Source organism: Phyllostomus discolor, chromosome 7 (genome assembly GCF_004126475.2).
Source record: "Phyllostomus discolor isolate MPI-MPIP mPhyDis1 chromosome 7, mPhyDis1.pri.v3, whole genome shotgun sequence".
Taxonomy (NCBI): domain Eukaryota; kingdom Metazoa; phylum Chordata; class Mammalia; order Chiroptera; family Phyllostomidae; genus Phyllostomus; species Phyllostomus discolor.
The window spans coordinates 19434553-19444628 of record NC_040909.2 but is presented as its reverse complement, the minus strand read 5'-3'; the positions used below and the strand labels follow the sequence as shown (position 1 = coordinate 19444628).

General features: G+C 38.8%; 1 long non-coding RNA gene across 1 annotated transcript; it reads left to right on the top strand.

Moving 5' to 3' along the window:
• The first annotated feature begins 5476 nt into the window (after window positions 1-5476).
• On the top strand, window positions 5477-9239 carry LOC118501845. The gene is made up of 3 exons (XR_004904508.1): window positions 5477-5487; window positions 6792-8027; window positions 8856-9239. It is a non-coding gene; the product is annotated as an uncharacterized LOC118501845 (long non-coding RNA).
• The last annotated feature ends 837 nt before the right edge of the window (window positions 9240-10076 follow it).

Sequence of the window (10076 nt, the reverse complement as noted above, 5' to 3'; positions counted from 1 at the left end):
GCCAAATGACATTACTCACTAAATTTATCAAGAACCCCAAGTCTGTTGGAAGTTACCATGTGTACATTGAGCTTTGTGTATTCATGAACTTCTGCCTTTGACAGAAAGCAGACGTAATTCTAAGCTATTGTCATTAGTCAGATGCTGGCAAACCATCGTCTGGTTGGAATTCATCTTGGTAGTCACAGGTTAGCTAGAGTCAGCAAAACTGTGAGTATGCTTTGAAGAAATGTGAGGCAAAAGACAGTTTGGTGAAATTCTCTTACCTTATTAAGTTTTACTTAATGTTTATATTATTCACTAAGATTCTTGCAGTTTTACTTATTTATTCTACTCTGAAATACAAGGTCAAACGTTGTTTATTATTGTTGGTATTTTGTTTTTTGTTGAAGTTGCAAAAGAAAGGACCAGAATGAATCTGTCAGGGGGAAGTTAGATTTTGTCTAGTTTGGGAGAAAAGGGTCCAGTTAGACTTTGGTACTATCCAGTCTAACACTTCTATGAATAATTTTATTTTGACAATGTTTTTGAGTTAGCTTTGTGTTTAAGAACTTTAAAAATAGTTGTAAAAATGAATAAAATTAACAAATGAAAATTAGGAAAAGTAGTACTAGTTTACATATCCTGAATATATAATTATCTCTTAAAAATAAATAAGGAAAAGATTACCACAATTTAAACATATCAATAAGGCAAGCAGTTCACAAAAAAACAAATACAATGAAATGATGAGCATATGAAAATTTTCAACTTTATTTAAAGAAATTTAAAATACTCAGTTATTATTTTCATGCTACATTTAAAACATAAAAATAATTTTAAAGATACTAAGTGTTTCAGAAGATTTGGGAAAATGGTGCTCTCATAAATGTTGAGAGAAAAAAATGGTTCTGTTAATTTGAATGGCAATCTGTCAATAAATCACAAAAGTTTTAATATGTACATACCTTTTGAGCCAGAAATTACATTTGTAAAAATGGAACCTAAGGCAGTGATTAGAAGTTCAATGAAAAGGATATGTTAAGCAGACTATAATGATATAAATGTGGAATTACATATATAATATAGCTACATTTCGCTATGTTACAAAGAAATAGAAAACAGATTATGAGACTGTAAAATTATGATTGCTTTTTTGCATAAATACATCAACCTATCATCTCTTTACAAAGTGTAGGAACAAAGTCTAAAAGTGTGCACAACCAATGTTAACAGTGGTTATTTCAGTAGTGAAAATATGAGTTGTTTTTATATTTATTTGTTCATATGTCCAACTTTTTCTACAGTGGGCACCTATTATTTGTATAACAGGAGTACAAATGAATTTCAGAAATATAGTATATGTTTTTCTTCCTTCTTTTAGCATTGACAAAATGTTTGAAGAAGCTCCAGATACTACCATTTTAGTGTATTATTTTTGAAGAGAAAAATATGGAAGCACCTTCTAATTTAAAATTCTGTTGAAAACCAGAGTTTTGATAATTTATGATAAAGTAGAATAAATACATAAAAGTGAATAAGATAAACATTAAATAAAACATAATCAGCAGATTGAGAGGAACAAAGGATCCAATGATAAAGTCAGATTTTCCAAGTGCCAGGGGAAGGTCATTTAATCCAGGCCATACTTGGCTAGTTTCATCAAATGAGAAAATGTTATATGGAAAAATGGTTCCACCTCTTAGATAAGAGATTCTCCTGTACTCATCACCTTATCCACTATTACAAGGCCAATAGAAGACTTATGTGAAGTAACAAAACACAAAATGATTACTGCAGCCAAAAGGTAGAGTTTTACTTAGCCAGAGCAGCAAGATAGAAACCTCTTCTAATTTCCATAGATTGAAAACCCGCTGCAAAATTTGTGACACTAGCTCACCCTTAATTAGTCCCATGAAGATTTTAGCTGAGGTCTCAGAAATGTTTTCTTCATAGCAGCCACGTAGCTTTGAAGGGGAGGAAAGTCTTTGATCAATAAGAACCTTGGCAAGCGCAGTTTTAAAGGATTCTGGCTACAGTTGTTCAAAGCAAGGTTATTTAGACGAACTCCAAATTCACGGCGCCAAAATTTCACAGAATTCCTCAGGGGGCAGTACAGGGGCTCAAGAGAGGCTCTTTTCTTGCTTTACCCTAGTGTGGTATCTTTAAGCAAGATTCTATATGTGGATTGCCAAAGAGTTCTGAGGTTTCCACACTTTAGTCTTGGGAACAAATAATGAATTAAGCCTTCATGGAAGACAGAAATGGGAAAAGGCCTGCTAATACCTTACTCAGCTTTTAATCAGTGAAACTGGGATTTTTTTTTTCACCCAAAGGACAGATAAAATCTTCACTTAGAAAATTTCTATGAAACACTATTGTATGTTAGTTTTTCTATTTATTATTCATGCTGTTAAATATTCAGCAAAAGTAATTACATGAAACCATGATTTTATTCAAATCAATAAATATTTTAACAGCCAACAGTTACTACAGTCATGTAACATCTCTGTTTTAGAAAATAGAAAGGCCAAGGTTACTATTACCTTTCTATTCAAAGATAACCACCTTTTATATTTTCATGTTTTCTAATCTGTCTTTATACACATAATATTTTTGCAAATTGGGATCTAGTTTCATATACTGTTTAGTAACTAGATGTTTATTTTACATCCTGCTTTGTAACTAGACTTTCTGACTCTTAAATTAAGAAGCTATGAGTATTTAAAACATATCCTGAAATATCCTTTGAAAGAGAAAGAATAACTACATAGTATTTCTCAATTTACTCAAATCCTCTATTCTGCAAATATGTGAAGAGGAAATCAGCGATGCAGGCACTGTGAGAATGCAATGATTAGTAAGATACAGTCTCTGATCTCAGTCAGCTTATTTTCTAGTAGTGAGAGGTCTAAAGAATAGCAAACAGAAACACAGACGCCTGCTCTCAGGCATGGGAAGAACAGAGAGATCCAGGCTGTATTCATGAAATGTCAAGGGAGAAGAGAGCACCTTTGACAGGGAGGATCAGAGCGACTGTTCTAATCATCAGCATGATGAAAGACAGTTTCTTTCTCCAAGTGGCTGTGTCAAATTCATATGAGTGAATACCTATTAACTGCCTAGAAGAGTGCCTAGCATGTTCTAGGTGTTCAATAGGTGTCACTATTATTATTGTTGTCATTATTGTTATTACAATAATTATATGACAATGGGAAGAAAACATTGACTATGATGCTATCTGTTTGAACCCTCTTCCCACGTCAAGCCCCAAATTCAACAGGTCATGCATTTTCTGTAGCAAACGGTCTTTGAGACCCAGCCACTGCATTCACTGATGTCAAGAAGTCAAGCTGTCTCTCATCCATTAGGCCCCAGTTAACATTTGCCCTCCATTTTCGGTTGACTAAAATGATCCAAGGAGCCATAAATGTGATTAGAGTATTTAATTACTTCAATAAAATAGTCCCATCGTCCTCCACGCTGGTTTAATAACTGCATCTTTACACATTTAGAACCACTTATAATATGTATTTTAAACCAGTGACACTTATTTCCTTTTATTATTGTCCCCACTCTGTTAATATGTATTTATCTTATTTCAATCTCTGTAGCCTTGAAACAAGTACTTATTAATCAGAACCCATTTCAATGCTGATATACCATGCTCTACATTAAGGAAACTAAAAGAATGTAAGCAGCCAAGTATACAAATATTATTTTTCTCTTAATTAAAAGCTACTTTATTCATCTAATTCCTTTTCTGGGATGTTATGTGGAGGTATTAAAATTAGATTCAACTAGGATAAGGTTATTATAGGCATAACTAAATGTTCATGAGAGTCTTGTTTCAGGGACTTTACTCAGTGACAGATGACAAGTTAGTATATTGTGTTTGGTTGTTCATTAATAACCCTGCAGATTTGCAGAACTGAACCTCCATGTGTGGAAACAATGGCTTCTCCTCCTGACTTGGACTGTGAAGGACCCCAAACACAGCTTGGAAAACATCTCCAGGTCTGTGTCTTCACTGGCTTTCAATCTTCCTGCAAGCCTTAGTGTGTCTCTTGGGGGTATATTGGTTCGTGATCCAGTACAAATTCTAAAATGTGATGAAGTTAGTGGTTAGAGAGGGGCTTCCTGAGGGGATGAAAAAAACCCTTATAAGCACAAAAATGGAGGAAACAGTGAGATCTTGTGAACCATAATGCAAATTGGCTTTGCCTCTAGATAACACATTGACAATAAAAATCCAGATTACACCAGGGGATGGAGTCTAGACATTCTCTATCACAAGATGCCCAGAGCCACATACGTGGTCCATTCTCATAACTAATCTCTTTCACGAAGCAGCCCAAAATGTGTAGGGGACCTCTGGGGACAAATATTTTGGGTGTTTAGTGAGCATCCTTAGGAGGTAGACCCTGTAAAAGTCTTAGGAATAAGACTCAGAAGTACCTTCTATAACCCACCCTTTTACACACACACACACAAGCACACACATTTGTGGGTGTCCTGCTGCCTCTACTGGGTTGAAGCAAATCCAGGTGGTACCATGCAGCTTAGAGGGCATGCCAGCAAGCCAAGGACACCTACAGCATCCTAACGTGAATCTTCATATCGTTAAAACAACATGAGAAGGAAGCATAGACATCTTCTGGCCCAACTTTCTATTCTATAAAAGAGATCCAGAGAAGCCAGGGAAGAAAGATCATCTGCTCCCAGGATATATAATAATAGTGTCTGAACTGGAAGATGAACTCAGTTTTTCTCATCTTGGTTTTGTATATTTCTGTCATGTCAAGGTGATTAAAAAACAAAGATTATTCAGTGTAGACTGCTCACCCCCACCACTGGAAACAGCTTTCTTCACTTCTGAGTAACTCTCTTTACATTGAAGACCCTGTCTTATGAGAAGGAAGAATAAAATGTCCAAAAATGGACAAGGTAAAATGGGGGTACCGGGACCCTCTCTAGGAAAACCTGATGCCCATGCTTTTGGTGAGTTTTACAGAGGAAAGGAGCTTCACTGAGCAGAGATGGTGTTCAGAATCTGACCTCTAAATTGGGCCAATCAGTAATGCACAATGATGCTGCCTTTGCCTTTTCATTTAATGTAAAAGTTTCCTTTGTGGTCATACTAATAGAAATTACATGCTGTAAGACCAAACTCGAAAGTAAGCAAGTGCTTAGCAAAAAAAAAAAAAAAAAGATGTCTCTATCTGAAAGGGGCCAATGTTTGTATTCCATCCCTGGCTGGCTTCCATGGCAAATAACCCAATGTATGGTATAGTTTAAACACTGATTGTCTTTAAAGGTGATTCAAGAAATTCAGCAGAGTTCAATGCCAAGACATCAAATAAGTCTGCTTCTAGCAAGGTCTGAGAACAGGAAGTACTCACTATAATTTACACAGAGGAATGTAGGCTATTTGCTTCTGTGGAATCTGACTTGTTTTCTGAACCTTATACCTGTTTAAGTATGGTATTTATGGCCCAAAGGAAGAGAGTTCTATGATGGCAGAGTACGATGGCAGGTCAATTGAGGTGGCAAACTACCTAAAAAATGCCAGCATAGATTTGGGGTTATGGACATCAAAATAGTAGGACATGGCTTTCTACAAAGTTCAGGATCATAGCAACAATTTTCCCTCTCACATCTTATCAAATTTCAGGCACCTGCCCATGAAATTGGCAGAAGAGAGATGTTCCATGCTGCCAGTTATGGGTTTCACATCATCTTGCCAACTTGCTTTGTCTCCACAACCTGGCAAAATATAGCTATTGGCAGAAAAGTGAGTATTTGAAAATGATTATAGTATATAGGGATTTTGGATTTCATAATGTTTAATTAGGTAATTTACATACTGTTTTAGCAGTAGGGGTAAATTTGCTTTCTACTTGATAATATATAGTGTGTTCTGTAACCTGAGCACATAGCCCACCAGTACCTCAAAGAAAGAACTAGAATGGGATCCTCAATGAACATTATCTGCAACAAGGATAAGTCGGCTTAAATATTAATGACCTCTGGACTTTGTAATTTCATGGCCATATCCTTCCCTCTGTCACACTGAGACATCCAACTGCCTACTGCTACGCAGGAGGTCAGGTAGGGAGTCGGGGGAAGGAAAGACAGGCTTTCTGGTAGTCAAGAGTGGGGGGAGGTGGGGAGAAAGCTGGACTTTCTTTAGAAAAAATGTGTCTAATATCTTGACCATTTCTAACACCAGCTCTTATATAAAGTATAGAGCAGGTGCCCTGCCTTCCTATGGCAGCCATGTTATCTGGCTTATTGTCTGGAGAAAGGGGATATTATGTATAGAAGACGAGAAAGCCAAATCTACTTATTCTGGTTCGAAAGGGTTGTGCAAAGATGAAAGGATGTAAGGAAGTGGGGTGGGGTGGGCAATGTGAGCAGCCCCAGGACACACTGAAGTGTTAGACAAAAGGAACACCCAAAACAGGGAGGTAGTTTTTAAAAATTCACTTTAGGAATTCGCAGAGGTATCAGTTTCATAGTGGTCATCAACCCTGTTAAGCCATATTCAGGTAAAATTGAAAGCACTGAAGTTTCAGCTTTTCTGGCCTTGGCTCAATTCTCCATGGCTGATGGTCCTCAAAGGCAGACAGCAGCATCAGCATCAGTGTAAATTTTTGGACACCATAACAAACATACTGCGTCAGGAACTCTGAGCGTGGAGCCCAGCAACCTGTGTTTCAGCAAGTCCTCCAAGGTGTTCCTTGAAGACTCATCCTGTGGCCTGACTTTAGATTCCAAAGCTTCTACAGGTCCCCAGAGGCAGAGACCAGTGCAGTCAGTACCTCTGCCTGGGGGCTTACCCAGGTAAGAGGCAGGGGGCCTGTAGGCTGGAACACCTAGGCCAAGGACCAGATGGAGAATGTGCAGATATTCACCTTTATGACAGCAGTTGGACCAGAAGAGAGGTTGAGACCACTAGGGAGCCCCACAGAACCTCAACCCAGCTGAGAGAGATCAGCCTGCCAACTTTAGGAACAATAGGACTCATATCATAAAAGCTATCAGACAAGGGATATACCCTCAGGAAGAAACCCAAGGAGGCAGAAGACACATGGCAATGCAGGAACCATTCCACTCTCCAACTGTGAAATTGTCTCATGACACTGCTCCTGTCTTACTCCGCACATATCCCAAATGCCGTCCTGGAAAAAGGCAATGGAAAGTGGAGAAAGTGACGGAAGCATAGCCCTCTTACCTGAAGAGTCATAGACTCTCCGAAAAGACCATTTAGGAGGTTCAGAGCCCTGATAAAGATTCAATTTTCAATGAAAGAATGTTTATGCTGAAAGGAAAGTATTGAAATGGAAGAATCTGGAATATCATTAATGGGCAGGGCTGAGTTCTGCCTGTTTCTCAGGGGAATAGGGCACTGGTGGAAACTTAAGGAGTGTTAGGCAGTAATTAATTGTCTGAAAGCAAGCTGTATACATTTGTTACTATACTACGCATTGTACTTTTCAACTTTATGTATGGTACAGTGCTTGCCTTTTTTTTTTTCTCCCATAATGCTCTCTGGAAATCAAACTATTTCAGCAGAGAAATGATAGAATTAAATGATTTTAAATAGATCTTAAAAACCGTGAAAACTGCTCATGGCATTTTTACAGTTTGCCCTTGGGAAATTGCCTTTCACACTCCTCTCTTAGAGCTCAACCACGGAGCAGATTTGGCCGCTGAGGCGGCACTCCCAGCCCTCCGTGCAGGGAGTCTGGAAACATGAAAATGGTGGGCAAATCGCCCTGGCCAGGTGGTTTGGTGGGTTGGAGCATCATCCAACGCGCCAGAAGAAATATGAAACAAAAGGCAATAAGCAACAGATTTCTTTGTTACTAGAATCAGCCAATCTGCATTAGATTCTTTCAACTGCTTGCATGTCAAGATTGTGATCTTGGAAAATGAATGACACCAATGTACTTCAACTGCAAAATATTAAAAGCTCTTTGGACATGTTTCTGGACAGCATGATTAAATGTTTATGAGTGATTTGTATAAATGACTGCTGGACAGTGTTACGCGTGGGTCACCGGCCAGCAGTGACCACGGAACGCTGTGGATGGCTCGCCGAAAAACACGCGAGAAAACAAACAAACATGCACAGAGACAGACTAGTTTCTGTGGGGAAGTAGGGACGAGATGGCCACCCCACCTAGTGGGGAGGGCCTCGATTTACTCTCCATACCTGCTTTTATTGGGCTCATTTTGCATAATAATTCAGGTAAAGTACAGTACTTATCAGGGGGAAGTAAGGAACTATAGAAAACAAGGAACTCTGCTGGTCTATTGAGTCGGGGTCAAAGAGCTGTAAGACTTTGAGGAACAAACTAACTCCTTGGACCCCTCTCATTCATCTGAGAGCATTCTAAACAAAGAAGGTTTCACAGTAATTCACATGTTCTTTCTTAGGCCTGATCACCCAGGGAATCCGCCCTTTCAGCACAGAGCTGCACCACCCTGTCATTGTTTCAGGCTTAGCTGGAGCAAGGGAACTAAGGCAATAAGGAGATTTTCTCCCAGATGATGAGAACTCAGGCTATGTCAAAGCCGAGGAGCGAGGGTCCATCACCCTCTTTTGCTGCAGCCCCCAAAGTCCTTCTTTTGGGGGGCCTCCCAAAGTGATCGTGCCTGCCTTAGGTCATTCCCCCCGTGGGGAATCTTACCCGTCTTTGGCTAACCGACCAAGCTTTTTGGGGTTCAGCATCAGAAGCAGCATTCCTGCCAGGGAGATAAGCCCTTGTCTCCTTGCTGGCTTACGGTTCCAAGGGCGTTCCCCTAGCCTTAGCCTAGGCGGGGGTTTCAGCTTCTGATACCAGGCAGGGCGGTTCCCAACCGGACAGTTGTAATAATTAGGTATATCCCGATACTACGATAGTCTTTCCCCAACCTGAAAATGCACTGACTATGACACACTCGCCCCTCTAACAGCCCCTGTTCAGGGCGCAGACCTGATTTTTTTTCCCTTTCTGAAGAGACTGGCTTTTAGTTTCAGCTAATTTAAAATTTTTTTAATTTAACTTTTATATAAGTTCAATTCACACATCTGTGTGTATAACTCTGTAAATGTTTATCTATGTATATACCCATATAGCCCCCACCCAGATCAAGATACATATTTCTAGCACCCCCAGAAGGTTTCTTGTCCCCTTGTAAGGAAATAACCTGATTACTAAGACAACTGTTATTCTGGTTTCTATTACGCCTTTTTTTTTTTTGAACTGATATAAAAGGGATCGAATAGAAATGATGTGTTCGTGAATCACCCAGAATTATGTCAATGAGTTTCATCTTTGTTGTTGCATTTGGTACTAGTTTGTTCCTTTTTCAATGGCTGTGCAGCATTCCATTGTATGGATATTTCACAGTTTTCTCTTTATGAGCATTGGAGTCACTTTCAGTTCTTAAGTCTTGTTAATGCAACTGTTGTGAGCATTCCTGTGCAGGTCTATGGGGAACATAAACATTGGTTTCTCCTGGGTATAAACCCAGGAGGGAAATTGTTCAGTCAGAGGATATATATTTATACCTCAAATGTTGGCTTTTTAATTGTGTGTTCTCAAGGCAGGCCTTCCGCCATCCTGGCTACCTAAGGATGGTTTGTTTGTAGTCACTTAGGCAGGGCATGAACACTCTAGGGAAGAAAGTTTTCCACTTGTCTTATTCCTTTTCAAATTCAACTAGGTATATGCCCAACAAGGAAAGGTGGTTTGTGCAGGAAGCAGTTTTGACTGCTCTAGAACCAGCATAATTATTATTAGATATCCATTTCCTTGGGTATGGATAAAGATTTTTCTTTAAACTGAACAAAATACAGGACCATCTCACCTCTCAGAACTCTCCTAACCCCCAAATAATGCATTTCTTCCTAAACCTTCATTTTTTTAATATTGAAAATACGGAAAATGGGGGAAGCTATGCATGTGTTCGGGTACAGAGTAAATGGAAAATCTCTGTATCTTTCCCTCAATTTTTCTGTGAACCTAAAACTGTCCTAGAAATTTTTTTAAAAATTAAAAATTAAATTAAAAAATTTAAGAAGCATATATACTCACTTCAGAAAA